The sequence below is a fragment of the Rhinolophus sinicus genome, chromosome 12, assembly GCF_057876585.1.
Source record: "Rhinolophus sinicus isolate RSI-liver-muscle chromosome 12, RSI-T2T, whole genome shotgun sequence".
Classification (NCBI taxonomy): Eukaryota; Metazoa; Chordata; class Mammalia; order Chiroptera; family Rhinolophidae; genus Rhinolophus; species Rhinolophus sinicus.
Genome location: NC_142512.1, coordinates 23218069 through 23236155, shown reverse-complemented (window position 1 = coordinate 23236155; position 18087 = coordinate 23218069).

The window sequence follows — 18087 nt, the reverse complement described above, 5'->3', positions numbered from 1 at the left end:
GTAAATCACTGGCAGGGCATGTGAAATTATTGGCTACATTAGCCCAGAACTTTCAAGAACTCATTGCTTTTGCCTAATAACACATGTGTCTGCCTTCGTCTTCCTCCATGAAACTACAGATTGTGAGCAGTAGGGGCGACGTCTGTCTTGGCTTTGCCACGTATCCCACATGGATTGGCGGTCATAGGCCGAATCACGCAGATGCCCCGCAAACGCCTTGGCCATGGGGCGGGTTTGCAGCCAGCGCGAAGGCATCACGCATGCCCAGTCCTAGTGGTGCCTTATGACTAGTGGTCAACGGCCTCTGCCCCCTGCAGACAGGACAGCATCAAAGGAGCAGCAGCCGGCGTCGCGTCGCGAGGGTGCCCACTTGTGAGGGAACCTGTAATCATTTGTCCGTTTGCTGTAACTTCTGTGTTATATCATGGCCGCCCTAAGGACAGGAGGCCTTTGTCATCGCCTCACTTTGTCTCCTAGATAACCATGCCATCCGCGTGGTATCTAGGGGTTTCATGGAAAACATATTTATTCATACAGACTTCCATTTGCATCTGGCAGCATAACATTCAGTGAGTTAGTTCCCTTAGGCTCAATGAGACTCAGTTTCCTTGGATTTAAACGAGGCTAACATGACACATCTTGCTAGGATGTAAGGGAAAAGGATGGGACAGGCCTGGCACAGAGGAGCTTTTAGTAAGCATCAGTTTCCTCCCATCCCTTCCCCCTGGATACTAAGGACATAGTGTTGAATAAATTAATAAATTACTTTAGAGATGAACACACTTGGGCATCTTTCATGGATATTCATGCAGGGTCTCTGCTCCCGCTCCCTGCACAAGAACGCGGGATACGGTGAGGCCAAAAAGGAACAACGGAGCCATAGAAGGGGAGTCACATCACTATATTCTCGCTGGCGGCTGGTCGAGACACAAAAGCACACATCTGCCAGTACCCCAACAAGGGGTCTTTCTGCACCCCTGTCTCACTGGCGGCTGGGCAAGACACAGGGAGTAGGATCCACACTATCGGAAACCTACAATCTGCTTATCTGCTTTCTAACCGCACTTGCTAGCTGCAATCCGCCATCAGCTTCTCTGCCCACCAACCACCCCCCAGCATAGCCACTGCAGATATATACAAAACAATAGTGGCTAATGGCCATCTGATTACAGCTGAGGGGCATCCAATAACCCAGCCAGCACCTTTCCACAGGAGGCCGAGAGCCTGGAAACTGCTCTCTGGGACTCTGTCCCCACAGATATATTCACATTCCAAAAAGCCCATATAGTGCAGTAGTTCTTTCTTTTTTTTTATTTATTTTTTAAATCCAACACCAAGTCACCAAATTTGCAGTTTACAGCAGGCGGCAGCCATCCTGGGGTGGGCTAAAGTGGTTTCCAACAGCTGGAGGACTACCTCTGTTTATTTTTAAGGGAAAATACGAATGGACTGCCTTGGGAAACAATGCCCCAGGGCTTGTGTTTGACCTGTTGCGTCTCACCCCCTGACACAAGGCACACAGATGAAGCCTTAACCAACACCAAAGACTTGGCCTTGGGAGCGGCCTTGGCGTTGCACGACTGGCTGAGAATCACGTGAAGTCCTGGAGCCACAGTGCCCTCTAGTGGGCAACGAACAGCCACAACATCCCTCGGAGCCGACCACTACCCACAAATCCCAGAGGGGACAGGTTTCCTCAAGTGCTGGGTGTCAGCCCCATGGTGCAGGCTCCAGGGCAGACTTCCAGGGCTGTCTTCATAACTGGGAAATAACAAACAAACATTTTCCAGGAAATGCTTTTCGGAATGTATTACTCAGACACAGCCATTGCAGCCACATTTGTTCCATAAAATTCATTAGGCATTAGTCAATTAATGGGGTCTAGGTGATGATCGTAGGCTGCTACCATCACAAAGAGAAACCAGACACTTGCTGCCTCGGAGGGAAGTACACAGCACCACCTATGAAGTATTTTTGCCAAAGTTAAGTCTCTAGATCTAACTACCAATTTACAGGACACAAATTGGTACTAGTTAACAAACTTACAGAGGACTATGTTGAAGTACACCACCGGAATGCAATTAGAAAAATCCAGACTGTGGAATATCTACAGGACAAAGGACCTGGTTTCTTCACCAATAAATTGCAAAGGAGAGAGATAAAGTGAAAAAAAGAAAAACAAAAACCTTGTTTAGACGATGGGGAAAATCTGAACACTGAATATCTGATCTTAAATTGTTCATTTTTTAACTGTGATGATATTATGGTTATTTTTTTGAAATTATAATTTTTTAATTAGTTTCATGTGTACAAAACACTGTAATAGTTAGACATTTATCATTTATATCTCTCACAAAGTGATAACCTCCCTCCCCCAATCTACTACCCCTCTGACATCGCATAGAGCCAATACATTTCCACTCTCTATTACTTATGCTGTACTCCACTTCTTGTGACTATCTATCTATCTATCTATCTATCTATCTATCTATCTATCTATCTATATAATGGGTGTTTTTTTAAGATTCCCTTTGTTTTAGAGGTATACGCTGAAATATTTTCCGATGAAATGATGTGCCGTGTGAGATTTGTTCAAAATAATTTGAGTGGGTGAGGGAACAGATGAAACAAGATGGCCATGTTGATAACTGTTGAAGCTGGGTGATGGGTACATGAGGGCTCATTATACTATTTGCTTTACTTTTGTTTATATTTAAATGTTCATAATTAAATTTTTAAAAATCCCTATCTGAAAAAGTTTCAACCTTGATTCTCAAGAGAGCCCACAGATGACTCCTTTAAAAAGCTTTTTCTGCTACCTCTATGAGCAAACAGAGCCCACTATTTGACAACGACCGTAGGACAGAGTGTTAGAGATTGCTTTCACCTGGCACATCTGAGCAATATGGACTGAACCAGATGAACTGCTATGCTTTACAGCTGCACCATTTCAATGAGCTTCTATTGTTTTATTTACTCCTGGGTAATATGGTAGGAAGAGGCCAAAAACTAGTGGACAGGTCTTTGCATGGACTGCTTTGACAAATTCTCTGACGGGGGCTTTCCTCAGTTGCTCCCATCCTCTCTGCAATCTCCAAATTATCTGTACAACCTCTCTCCTTAGCAATAACCCTTGACTCACAACTTGCCAACAAAAGGCACTGGACATCAGCGCATCAGCGAGTGTACAGGTGGATTCAGTACCTCCTACCTCCTTCTTCACCCTCATGCTGCCCTCGGCCACCAGCTTACATAAACACAGCTGTATCAGCAACCCACCAGCTGCCAACTCTCCTAGAAGATTTCAGCACTTTCCCTATTCTGGCTAAAAATAAGTCCCAGGCTCTCCTGGGCACCTGCAGGTGGTGTGCTCACGCTGCCACGCTGGACTTTTCTTCCGATGCTGGAACTCAGAAATGTAGACTGGCTTACACCAAGTCCAAGTGCAGAAGCTCTGCACTTTCCCTCGGGAAATGGGCAGAAGCAAAATCAAAGCTGAAAGGAGCTTAAGGTCTGTCCCTTAAGGCGTTTGCTAACTGGGTACTAACCTGAGTCAGGGCATCTGACAGAGGGTGTGGGTTCAAGTCCCACTCCTGCCACTTAGCTGGGTCTGTGACTGGATACTCAAACTCCTTCAGCTGCAGTTGTTATATTTAAAATGGGTATGATGGTAATACTACACATCTCGGTTATGAGAATTAAATCAGATGTGAAAAGGACTTTGGAAACAGCTCTATAAAATGTGCTAATTTCCCCCTCCTTTTTTATTACACTCTCCCACCCACCCTGTTATGCCCACAGGCTCCCACTTGTGCATTCCCTCAAATATCTGAGTGTTTGCCATGTGCTAGGTACTATGCTGGGAGCTAAAAGTAAAGCAGTGAACAAAATAGATAAAAATTCTGCCTTTGCAAAGCTTATAGTGTTAGGGAGACTAACGACGAACAAAATTAATTATATAAAAGAGCATAGTATATACAATGGTGGTAAGAGCTATAAAGAAAAATAAAGCAAGGATTCAGGGTAGGAAGTGCCTGTATGAGTAGAGACTGAAGTTTTAAATACGGTGGAAGGGACGACCTTATTGAGAAGGTGACATTTGAGTAAGACTCTGAAGGAGATGAGGGATAAGGCACTAGACCTACGGGAGATGAGCATTTCTGACAGAGTTGAAAGCAAGTGCAAAGGCCTTGGGGTGGAATCACACCTCCTACATTCCAGGAATAGAAGGATATCAGAGAAGCTAGAGAGAAGTGAGGGTAGGAGATAAAATCAGAGGTAACGGATGAAGTCAGATGAAGTCAGGTAGGACCTTGTCAGTCATTTTTAAAGTTATTTATTTATTTATTTATTTATTTATTTATTTATTTATAATCTGAATAAGATGAGAAGCCACTGGGAAGTTCTGAGTCAAAGAGTAGCATGTTACATGATAATAGAATCACTCTGGCTGTCATGTTGAGTCAAGTCGAAGATAGGCAAAGATGGAAGAAAGGAGGCTTTGAAGATATAAAAAGACCCAAATTGAATTTCTAGAGATGAAAAATACAATGTCTACATGAGCAATACAGTGGATAGGATTAACAGAAGAAAAAAAATAGTGAATTTGAAGACAGTAATAGGAACTATCAAAAATGAAATACCAAGAGTAAAAAAAGACAAAAAATTAATAGAGTACCAGTGAGGAGTGAAACATCCAGCAATCACACACACACACACACACACACACACACACACACACACACACACAGAGGGTGCCAAAAAATACACATTTTAAGAAAGAAAAAACTGTATTAAAATTGTAATACTCAATATATACCAATAACAAAAGACAAATACAAGTTATGTGTATACATATTTTGGCACTCCCGGTATATGTGTGTATATAGATAGATAGATAGATAGATAGATAGATAGATAGATAGATAGATAGATGATACATAGATACATAGATACATAGATAGATGAATTCATAATATATATGAATGAAGGAATAGTGGTCAAAATTTTTCTAAATTTGATGAAAACTATAAATGCACAGATACAAGAACCTCAATGAACCCCAGTGCAAGAAACATGAGGAAAAATACACAACGGTGCTTCCTAATCAAATTGATTAAAACCAGTGATAAAGAGAAAATCATAAAAGCAGCCTGAGGGAAAAGACACATTACATACACAGAAACAAAGATAAGATGATAGCAGATTTATACTCAGAAACAATGCAAACCAGAGGTAGTGAAACAAGACCTTTAAAATGCTGAAAGAAGAAAAAACTGTGATGCTAGAATTCTTTTTTACCCTGTAAAAATATCTTTCGAAAATGAAGGTAAAATAAAGATTCTTCAGACATATAATCTAAAAGAATTCATCACCAGCATACCTGCACTGTAAGAAATGTTAAAAGACCTTCAGACAGAAGGAAAATGCTTTCAAATAGAAATCTAGCTCTATATTAAGGAACCAAAAACACCAGAAATAATAAATGGGTACTTAACTACGTGTCCTTTTTTCTTATTTAAGTGTCTTTAAAAACATAATCAATTTCTTAAAGCAAAAATAGTAGAAATGAATCATGGGGCTTGTAACATATGTAAAAGGAAAATATATGACACTAACAGCACAGAGACCAGAAGGAGAGAAATGGCAGTATACATTTGTAGGGTTCTTCTATAACATGTAAAATGGTATAATATCACTTCAGTGTACATGGAGATAAGCTAAAGATACATACTATGAATCCTAAAGCAACCAGTAAAATAAAGCAAAGAGTTATTGTCAGATTTGATTAAAAAAACCACGACCCAACTCTATGCGTCCATAGGAAACTTACTTTAAATATAAAGATATGTTAAAAGTAAATACCAATTCTACACAATTTTTTTTCCCCAGATGATTGAAGAGGAGGGAATACCTCTCAACTAATTCTAAGAGGCCAGTATTATCCTGACACCAAAACCGGAAAAAGACATTATAAGAAAAAAAAAAAATTCCACACCAGTATCCTTCATCAACATAGATTCACTCATTCTTAAAATTTTGGCAAATCAACTCTAATAAAATGAAAAGGATAGTACATCACGACCAAATGGGATTAAGACCAGGAATGCAAAGTTGGTTTAACATTTGAAAATCAATTTAATTTACCACATAAACAGACAAAAAAAGAAAAGAACAGAAAAAGGAAGAAAGAAAAAAAGAAAAACCAATAATAATCTCAATAGATGCAGAAAATCCTAACAAACCTCAACACTGTTCATGATAAAAACTCTCAGGTGGTTGCTGTGTTGAGAACAGACTGAAAGCGGGCAAAAGGGGACGCAGGGAGACAGGTTAGAAGCTTATTACAACAATCCCGGTTGGAGAAAGGCCAGGAAATAGGTAGGGAGTAAGAGCAAGAAAGGAGCCAAGAAGGATGACTGCAAGGCTTTTGCTGTGAGCAATTAGAAGGAGAAAGCTGCAGTTAATAATGACAGGGAAGATGACGGGAGCAGCGGGTTTTGGTGGGATGGATCAAAAGTTTGATTCTGGATCCGTTCAGTTTGAGATATACATTCAACATCCATGTGAAGATATCCGGTAGGCAGACATATAAATCCAGAGATAAAGAGAGAGCGGTCACATTGGGGCTCCACATTTGGGAGTCTTCAGCATACAGTTGGTGTCTAAATTCAGGAGAGCAAATGAAATTACCAAAAGTCTGAGAAAATATAGAAAAAATGTCAAGGACTCAACCCTAAGGGTCTCTGTTATTAAGAGATCTGACAGAGGAGGAGAATCCAGCAAAGGAGTGGGAAAAAGTGGCCAGTGAGGCAGAAAGAAAACCAGGAGAGTGTGGAAGCCAAGAAAAGAGTGTGTTTCAAGAAGGAAGCAAATGTGTCAAATGTTCCTGATGAGCGTAAGATGATGTCTGGGAACTGACAACTGAATTCTCCACTGTAGAACCCTTGTGACAACATGGATGCACCTAGAGGGTATGATACTAAGTGTATTAAGTCAGAGAAAGAGAAATACCATATGATTTCAGCTATATGTGGAATCTAAAAAACATAAATAAATGAACAAAAAAGAAACAGACTCATAGTGAACAAACTGATGGGTGCCAGGTGGGAGGGGACTTGGGGGGCTGGGTGAAAAACGTAAAGGGTTTAAGTACAAACTAGCAGTTACAATGTAGTCACGGGGATGTAAAGTACAGCACAGGGAATATAGTCAATAATATTGTAATAACCATTTATGGTGCCAGGTGGGTACTAGACTTATCCCGGATCACTTCATAAGTTATATAAATGTCTTACCACTATGCTGTACACCTGAAATTAATATCATATTGAATGTCAACTGTAATTGAAAAAAAATTATTTATTTATTTGTTTATTTAATTTATTGGGGTGACGATTGTTAGTAAAATTACATAGATTTCAGGCGTACAATTCTGAAAAAAATTTTAAAGAATTTGGTCATTGGAGATCTTGACAAGAGCAGTCTTAGCACCGTAGTAGAGGCAAAAAAACTGATTAGAGGGTTCAAAGAAAAAAAAAAGGAACACCAATCCTTCACAAACTCTTCCAAAAAAAAGAGTAGAAGAGGGAACATTTCCAAAATTATTCTATGAGGCTAGTAGTACTCTGATACCAAAACCAGACAAAGACATCACAAGAAAACTACAGGACAATATCACATACACTATAGATGCAAATATCCTCAACAAAATACTAGCAAACTGAATCCAACAATATATAAAAAGAATGTTGGGTACTTTTTGTATATAATTCCCACCATGACCACGTGGGATTTATTCCAGAAATGCAAGATTGGTTCAACATACAAAAATTAATGAAATACATCACATTAATGGATTATAAGATAAAAACCAAATGATCACTTTAATAGATACAGAAAAAACATTTGACAGAACCAAATACCCTTTCATGGTGAAAACACTCAACAAACTAAGAATAGAAGGGAATTTACTTAATCTGATAAAGGAGATCTATGAAAAACCCACAGCTAACATCATATGTCATCCTAAAAGGATGGAATGTTTTCCCCCTAAGGTCAGGAACAAGACAAAAATGTCTACTCTCACCATTTCTATTTAACACTGTACTGGGGTTGTAGCCAGGGCAATTAAAAAGAAAAATAAATACAAGGCATCCATATTGAAAAGGAAGAAGTAAAACTAAAACTTTCTTTACATACAGATGACATGATCTTGTGTATAGAAAATTCTAAGGAATAAACACACACACACATACACACAAACTATTAGAGATAATAGTGCCAAGATACAAGAATAAATGAAAAAAAATCAATTTCATTTTTATACACTAGCAATGAATAATCTGAAAATGAAATGAAGAAAACAATTTCATTTACAATAGCACCAAAGAGAATAAAATACTTAGGAATAAATTTGACCAACGAGGTAAAAGATTTATACATTAAAAACTATAAAACATTGTTAAAGAATCTAAAGAAGACTTAAATAAATGGAAAGACATTCCATGTTCATTGAGTAGAAGACTTAGTATTGTTGAGATGACAATACTCCCCAACTGATCAACAAATTCAATGCAATCCCTACCAAAATCCCAGCTGGCTTCTTTGCATAAACTGACCCTAAAATTCATATGGACACCCAGAATAGCCAAAACAATCTTGAAAAAAAAAAAAAAACCCTACAAAGTTGGAGGACTCACAACTCCCAGATTTCAAAACTTACTATAAAGCTATAGTAATAAAGACTATGTGGTACTGGCATGAGGATAAACATACAAATCAATAAAATAGAATTGAAAAATAAACCCTCACATTTATGGCCAATTGATTTTCCAGAGGGGGGCCAAGACTATTCAATAAGAAAAGGACAGTTTTTTCAACAAGTGGTGTTGGGACAACTAAATATCCACACACACAAAAATGTAGTTGCTCTCCACCCCCTCAGCTCACATAATATACAAAATTAACTCAAAATGGACCAACGACCTAAATGTAAGAGCAAAACCTCCTAGAAGAAAACATAGGTGTAAATCTTGGTGACTTTGGGTTAGGCAATGGTTTCTTCAATATGATACCAACAGCACAGCAACAAAGCAAAAAATATACAGAGGGTGCCAAAAAAAAAAAATGTATACACATTTTAAGAAAGGAAAAAGCTGTATTAAAATTGTAATACTCAATATATACCGATGACAAAAGATGAATGAATACAAGTCACGTTTGACTTGTAATTACAAGAGGTGCTCAATGTAGTTACCATCAGCATAATTCTAATAGTTTTTTTCCTTTCTTAAAACGTGCACACATTTTTTTTGTACCCTCTGTATATATACTGAACTTCTTTAAAATTAAAAACTTACATGCTTCATGGGCTCTCAACCACAAGGTTGCCAGTTCAATTCCTCAAGTCCCGCAAGGGATGGTGGGCCGCGCCCCCTGCAACTAAGATTGAACACGGCACCTTGAGCTGAGCTGCCGCTGAGCTACCGGATGGCTCAGTTGGTTGGAGCGCATCCTCTCAACCACAAGGTTGCCGGTTCGACTCCCGCAAGGGATGATGGGCTGTGTCCCCTGCAACTAGCAATGGCAACTAGACCTGGAGCTGAGCTGTGCTCTCCACAACTAAGACCGAAAGGACAACAACTTGACTTGGGAAAAAAAAAAAAGAAAAAGTCCTGGAAGTACACACTGTTCCCCGATAAAGTCCTATTCCCCTTCCCCAATAAAAGAAAAAAAGAAAAGGGCAGTGTTGTTTAAAAAAAAGAAACTTACGTGCTTCAAAAGTGAGTATCAAGAAAATGAAAAGACAACTCACAGAATGAGAGAAAATATTTGCAAATCATTTATCTGACAAGGGTCTACTATTCATAATATATAACAAACTCTTATAACTTAATAATAAAAAGATAAATAACTTAATTTTTAAATGGGCAAAGTATTCAAATCGATTTCTCCAACAAAGACATACAAATGACCAGCAAGTAAATGAAAAGATGCTCAACATCAGTAGTCACTAGAGAAACACAAGTCAAAACAATGACATACTACTTCATACTTAGTAGGATGGCTATCATCAAAAAGACGGACAATGGCAGGTGTTAACAGTGGGAAAGGATGGTGGGAATGTTGCAGCCACTTTGGCAAACAGTCTGGCAGCTACTCAAAATGTTAAAAATGAGTTGCCTTATTACCCTGCAATTCCACTCACAGGTATAATTATACTCGAGAATTGAAAGCATATGTCTACCTAAAAATTTGTATACAAATGTTCATACAGCATTATTCATAACCAAAAGGTGGAAACCACCCCCAAATTCATTAATTGAGGAATGGGTAAACAAAAATGTGTTTATCCATGCATGGATATATCTATGCAATGGAATATTATTTGGCCATGAAAATGAATGAAGTACTGATACATTCTATAACATGAATGAACTTTGAAAACATGCTAAGTGAAAAATATCAGACACAAAAGTCCACATATTGTATGACGCCACCTGTGAAAGATCCAGAATAGGCAAATCATGGAGACATAAAGTAGACTAGTATTTGCCCGGGGTTGGGGGGCAATGCTAATGTGTATGGGATTTCTTTGGGGGGTTGGTAATGAACTGTTTTTGAATTAGATAATTGTGACTATACTAAATACCATGAATTACATAAACAGGTGAATTTTATGGTGTAGGAATTATATCTCCAATTTGAAAGAGACTGGATAGGAGGCATTGGAGAAACTTTGAAGGGGAACAGAGGAATGGGGACAAGAAGATAATTTTTTCATTTATCAGATATAACAATACAGTTGTATAGAAAGATTCAGGAGACAGAAAAAAGTTGATGCAGGACAGAGAGGGGGAGGGAGGAAGGTAGAGGGAGGGAGGGAGAGACAGAGACACAGAGAGACAGAGACAGAGAGAGAGAGGGAGAGGATTGCGGGAGGCGAGAGGGGCTGGAATCTAGAGCTGAAGATCATGGGGCTGCCTTGAGAACAGCCCATCTGTAGTAACAGGCGAGAAAATACAGCAGACATGTACAAATGCAGGTAGAGGGTACGTTGGGTGTGGGAAGTTCTCTTCCAAGGGCCCTCTTGCAGAGAACTCAGTCTGTTTTCCTTGAATATCTTGCTTACAGCCTCCTGCCTTAACACAATGCCTTCCAAGAAAGTGAACTGGCTTCAAAGGAAATAGACAAGCAAGCCAATCAATCCTCAAAAAATCATCTGCTCAGGAGCTTTTACAAATTAATTCCACCCCTAACTGGTCATTCTTTCACCCTGAATTCTTCCAACGGTGTTATTGATTTCTGTTATTTGAATCTATTTTCAAAATAAATGTTATTTTGTTATTGAAGAGTAATAGTTGCAAAAATAAAATTCAAAAGGTACAGAAAGCAAATCTCTCTCCTACCTTTTTCCTCAGTCCTCTTCCTTGAGGCCAGTTTATTGTATATTCAAGAAATAAATAATCTCTGTATATATGAAAGCATTTATGTGTGTATTTACATATATATCCCTCACGGTTTTTTTTAAACCACAAATGGTATTTAAACCTACTCACTGTTCTGCATCTTGCTGTTTTCACTGCATGTATATCTTGGGGATTGTTTCATATCAGTACATATAGCACTACTTTTTCGTAACTACTATGATGTGACAGTTTTAAAATTTATGTTCACAAAGTCCTCTGATATTCCTTCCTTCAAGAGGCAGAGCTTGATTTCCTGCCCCTTAAGTGTGGGCTAGATTTAGGGACGCACTTCTAACACATAGAGTATGGCAGAAGCAACGTGTGTCCTCTGAGACTAGGACATTAAAAGACAATGCAGCATCCTCCTCATTCTTTACATCTTGGATCACTTGCTCTAGGATGAAGCAAGCTACCATGGCGCTCCAGCGGCCCTCTAGGGAGAGGCCCACGTGGTAAGGAACTGAGGCCTCCTGCCAACAAGCCATGTGAGTGAGCCATCTTGGACAAGCGTAGTCAAGCCCTAGTCAAGCTTTCAGATGACTGCAGCCCTGGCTGGCAGTTTGATTACAACCTAATTAGAGGCCCTAAACCGGAACCACCCAATGAAACTGCTCCCAAATTTCTGACCGACCAAAACTGTGAGATAACAAATACACATGCATAAAACCAATGTGATTCATCACCTCCGTCATTCCCTCTCAATATGAAAAGTCCCTTGCCAGCTATAAAGCATATTATAAAGTATAATGCTTTCTTGTCCCGTTGTCTCTCCCTGCCTCTCCAACGATGATCAGCACATACGAGTGTATGTGAATTCGCTCAAACACGTTGCTCTGCAGTACAATCGTGCGGCATGTGGGGCTCTGAACCACGTCTGTGCTGGCCTATCTCATGTGTTCTTAGCTAATGATTTCTCCCCAGAGAAGTTGGTATTTTCATCAGTGCTTCTACCAGCAATTCCCTGGGTCAGCGTGAACGTCATCTAATTTTGCGTTTCTGAAATGTTTCCCCTTTGTTCAGAAAGTGAAGTCAGTCAGGAAACAAGTCTGGCTCTTTGGGCTTCCTGTCTCTGCTCCTGATCTGGGCACGCCTCCCTGCAGTGTAGACAGGACCTGTCAACTGTACTCTGAGGATGAAGACAGGGGGAAAAAAAAAAGAATCTAGTCTTTTCCCTGGAGTGGGAAAGCAGCTAATAGCATCCAGATATTTTGAGATGAAACTGTTACCATGGGAATGTTTCCATATCGCTCCCTTAATAACGATGGGTAGGAACAGGGAACAGTGCAGCTCTCAGAATTCTAGAAATAAAGGAAGGAAAATGAAGCTGGAAGAACAGGTCCCAAAGAAAGGACTGATTCAGTCAAAACTCCGCATTCTAGCAGAATGGGGGGAGTTTGTAGGTCAGCAGTTTTCCTCCAAGGGTCAGGATTCCCATATGGGCTGGAGCTGTGTGATCCTGAGGTGGGTGGAGGGGGGTGGCCCCTTCTGGGTCATTGTGTACAGGGCAGGGAATGAGGGAGAAAAACTTGAGACCTAACAAATCTTGATGCTTCTGAACATGTCGCCATTTCTGTCCTGGTAAGAGGTCAAAGTGTTTGAGGAGTCCCTCAGTCTAGCCCACACTTAAGGGGGAGGGAATCGAGCTCTGCCTCTCAGTCCCCAGGGCCTCAGACTACCCTGAAGGCACAAGCATGCACACACATTTCCATCTTGCAACCCAGAATTTCCCATGCTGTTCGGCCCTCTACAAGGGCTCATGAATCATTGCTTAACCAAGAAGGGACCACTGCCTTACCCTGCACACCAAACTACTCACTGCTTGAAGCACAGGTAGGGGTTCCCCAGCTCACTGCCAGCTGGGCTCCTGCTACTCCAGAACTTTGAAAAGTCAAAGGACAAATGACTCAGTGATCAGCCAAATAGGCATTTTACCCTTGTCTGCTGTAACCCTATACCCACTCTCAGAAGGATTTGTTGTTGCCTTTTTTGTGGTTTCTCTTTGAGAAGGAGCACCCTTCTAAGGCCATCCTGCCTACAAAATGAATGGGAATGCCACCTGCTGGATGAGAATTTAAGAATGCATATTGATGAGTGGGGAAAGCACCTCTTAAATAGCATACAAAGAGGAAAGAAATGGATACCACCCCACCAAGCACCCCTGCACATGTGAACGGACCTAAGGTAAGACAGGATGACAGTGGGTTTTCTGCTCGTCTAAATCTTCATCTGTCGATGCCCCCAGAACTAGATTTGCTTGAAGTGTCAGGATCTAGGGGTTTCCTTTTTGCTCTTGGGACCTTTAGTTAAAATACAAATTGAGCAGCACTTAAACTGTTCCCTGGACCCAGCAGGTGAAGGTTAATCCTTATAGGAATGCATCTCAAAGACCAGAAACCATAGTGGGTTGGGTGAACAACCAGAGGACAGTGTCTTCCTTCTCTATACAAGCACCCAGAGAAGCAACGAATACAGCTATCCTAGTCTCTGACACCTTTCAGAACCACCCATTTTCTGTCCTAAAATGTATGGTTCATAAAGAGAAAATCAGTTTAAAAGTCTGATCTAGCACAAGTGTAAGCTCAGCCAAGAGAGTGCATGCAGCAGGGAGCTCTAAAGTTAGGTGGCTCTGCTGGCACAGAGAAACCAGGCAGGAGACACCCAAGGGCAAGCTTCCTTGGCTGACTTCCCAGGGCCCTTGTTGTGGGGATCTCCTTCGTCCTGGCCACATAAGGAAGGCTGTCTCTGGCAAGTGACATGCCTCTCTTAATTCTTTCTCACTGACTGCTGGCCAGGCAGAGCTTCTTCATTTGGGTTTTGAAGGTCATTTCTGGTAAACAGTAACTCTCGCTGCCAAAATAGGAATCCTAAAATGTTGCAGGATCCTGACTGCAATGTCAGATGCTATATCTACACCTGGCTTATAATCTGGTACACGTTTCAGTTGTCACGTATACCTAACAGGTGAACACGGCTTTCATGCTGCTTGAGATGAACACCTATTCTGTTCCAAGTCCATTATTACACAGTATATTTTTCATATTCAGCTGCCACTTTGACATTTTTTTATAGAAGTGTGTCTAAATTTTTACATACTACGCTAGAGGAAATTCCTTCAAAGAGGTGATTGGTGATCTCCAGCCCAGAAGTATGAGACACACAGGAACTTGAACCCTTTCGGCCCAAGTGAAACTAACTAAATACTTATGTATGAATTGTTCAAGGTCCAAGTTGAGCACGACCTCCTCCATAAAGCTTTTTCGGAACTTCTCAATTTGAGAAAATTCCTCCATTGCTTGAATTCCCACTGTATTTTACCTAAACAGTTTTTATCATTTTCTACCTGTACAGACACTTACTTACATATTACCTTTTGGAAGATAAAAATCTTCCATTATAGCATTCCCCCCCATCCCCTTAACTGTTTCATTTTTGTTTCTTACAACACCCAGCCCGGCTCTTCATACACAGGCATTTCCAAATGCATGTTTCTGAGTGAGTGACTGACCAAGCATTATGAAATCCCTACTGTGAAGTGTAGCAGTAGGAGAGAGGTCACTGAGATCAGGCCAAAGAGCCTAGGTGACCAGATAACTTGAAGAGAAGCTCAGAGGCCTGTGCCCCCTGGATCAGAATTATCTTAGTCCGTCATTCTATAGTAGTTGGCTTTGCTGAGGGCCCGCCCCACAGCTCAGCTGTCAGGAGTTACCTCAGCAGGAAATATTTGGGTTTCCCTTCAGTTTTACATCCACACTTAGTCTACTAAGCTGCACTGATGCCCACAGAGTTTTAAGGCAAATAGCTGAAGTTCATTTATGTGCCTGTTTATTCATTCTTTCAAAAGTATCTAGGGGCAGCCGGGTCACTCAGTTAGTTAGAGCACAAGCTCTCAACAACAGGGCCCCGGTTCGATTCCCACATGGGATGGTGGCCTGCGCCCCCTGCAGCTAAGACTGAAAACGGCAACTGGACTTGGAGCTGAGCTGCGCCCTCCGTAACTAGGTTGAAGGACAATGACCTGAAGCTGATGGGCCCTGGAGAAACACACTGTTCCCCAATATTCCCCAATAAAATTTATTAAAATCTCTCTCTCTCTCTCTCTCTCTCTATTTATATCTATATCTATATCTATTGAGCACTGACTATATGCCGAGTATTGTTCAGACACCAAACATCGGTCTTGGTGATGGTATTTGAATCTGACATCAAAAGCAAAGGAAACAGAAGCAAAAATAAGCAGGTGAGACTACATCAAACTAAAATGTTTTTGCAGAACAAAGGAAATCACCAACAAAATGAAAAGGAAACCAACTGAATGGGGGAAAGTATTTCCAAATCATATATCTCTAAAGGGGTTAATATCTAAAATATATAAAGAACTTATATAACTCAATAGCAAAAAAACCCTAAACACTCTGATTTAAAAATGGGCAAAAGATCTGAACAGACATTTTCCCAAAGAAGATATACAGATGGTCAACAGGTACATGAAAAGATGTTCCACATCACTAATCATCAGGGAAATGTAAATCAAAACCACAGTGTGATACCACCTCACACCTGTTAGAATGGCTGCCATCAACAAGACAAGAAACAACAAATGCTGGCGAGGATGTGGAGAAAAGGGAATCCTTGTGCCCTGATGGTGGGAATGTAAATGGTGCAGCCACCATGGAAAACAGCATGGAAGTTCCACAAACAATTAAAAATAGAACTACCACACAATCCAGCAATTCCACTTCTGGGTATTTATCCAAAGAAAATGAAAATACCTAACTCGAAAAGATATATGCGTCCCCATGTTGACTGCAGCACTATTTACAATAGCCAAGATATTGAAACAACATACGTGTTCACCGGTGGATGAATGGATAAAGATGTGGTACACATATACAATAGCAAATTACTCAGCAATAAAAAAGAATGAAATCTTGTCATTTGCAACAACATGGATAAATCTTGAGGGCATTGTGCTAAGTTAAATAAGTCAGACAGAGAAAGACAAATACCATATGATCTCACTTATATGTAGAATCTAAAAAACAAAAACAAAAATCTGAGCTCATAGATACAGAGAACAGATTGGTGGTTGCTAGAGGCAGGGGGTGGGTGGTAGGTGGTGGGTGAAATGGGTCAAAAGCTAAAAACTTCCAGTTATAAATGTGTCGTGAGGATGTAATGTACAGCATGACTATAGTTAATAATATTGTATTGCATATTTGAAAATTGCTAAGAGAAAAATCGTAAAAGTCCTCATCAAAAGAAAAAAAATTATAACTATGTATGATGACAGATGTTAACTAGACTTACTGTGGTGATCACTTCACAAATACACAAATGTTGAATCATTATGTTATCACCTGAAACTAACATAATGTTATATGTCAGCTATATCCTATTAAAAAAAGACAGACAAGGTCCTACTTTCACAACGCTTACATGTTAATAAGGGGAGACACAACAAATAAAGGAATACCCATGAGAAAAAAAAAAAAAGAAACAAACACAGGGGGTGAGATGCTAAGAATTCTGGGTGATGTTTTTGTGAGCTTATTGAGATTAGATGGTCTGGAAATGTTCTTCTCTGGGGAGCTGAGATGTGAATGACATTTAAGCTGAGATGTGAGTGACAAGAATGAAGCAGGCACACAATAAGTTCAGAAATGGTTAAGGTCCCAGGGAGGCAGGCAAGGAGCAGCTCAGGTAGGTTTTATAAGGTTGGGCAAGGAGTCTGGCTTTTACTTATGACAAGAAAACACTGAGATAATTTAAGCACAGTTGGGGCAAGATGGCTGCTGCAGAGAATGGATTTTAGAAGGAAAAGAATGGAAGTGGGAAATCAACAGGAAGTTAACTTGCATTTAGTCCAGGCGGGAGGTCGTGGTGGTCTGGACTTAGGTGGTAGTTAGTAGGGGATATGAAGGTAAGTGGATACATACATGTTTTGGAAGTAGAGTAAATAGGGCTTCTTAACAGACTGCATGTGTGGTAAGGAGAAGATAACATCCAGATTTTTGCCTTAAGCAACCATGTAAAAGGTAGTGTATTTGCCAAAATGGGAAAACTGGGTAAGGGACAGTTAGTACTGGATAATAAGGGCTCTGTTTAAGGTGCCTCAGACATCTGAGAGGAAACAGGCTGCGAACTGGGAATAGGAGTGTGGATTTCTAGAATGAGTCAAGGCTGGCAGTACCTATTTGGTGGTGCTTGGGAGATTGAATTTAAAGTCAAGGGGCTGCTAGTAGCAACAATCTATATCTAGCACCAAGACCTTGGTTTCTAAACACTATTCTCCAATAAAATGAAGCAGGGTTCTTTGGAGAAATGGTTGGTGCCAGGACTAGGACAGAAAGCACAGGATGATGGCTGAGAACCACACAGTTGCCTGGAACATCTAATAGGGCCAGAACGTAAGGAGTGCTCAGAAGATATGGACACACGTTGAAAGGCACAGGAGTCAAGATGAAGGAGCTTCCAAAGGCTAAATCTGGGATAACAACAGATGAGCAACAAAATAAGTAACGATAGTCATGGATTCTGACCCATAGACTAAAGTAAATATCCACAAGTCCACATTGATATAGTAATACATAAATAATTGAATAAATAAATGGGAGAA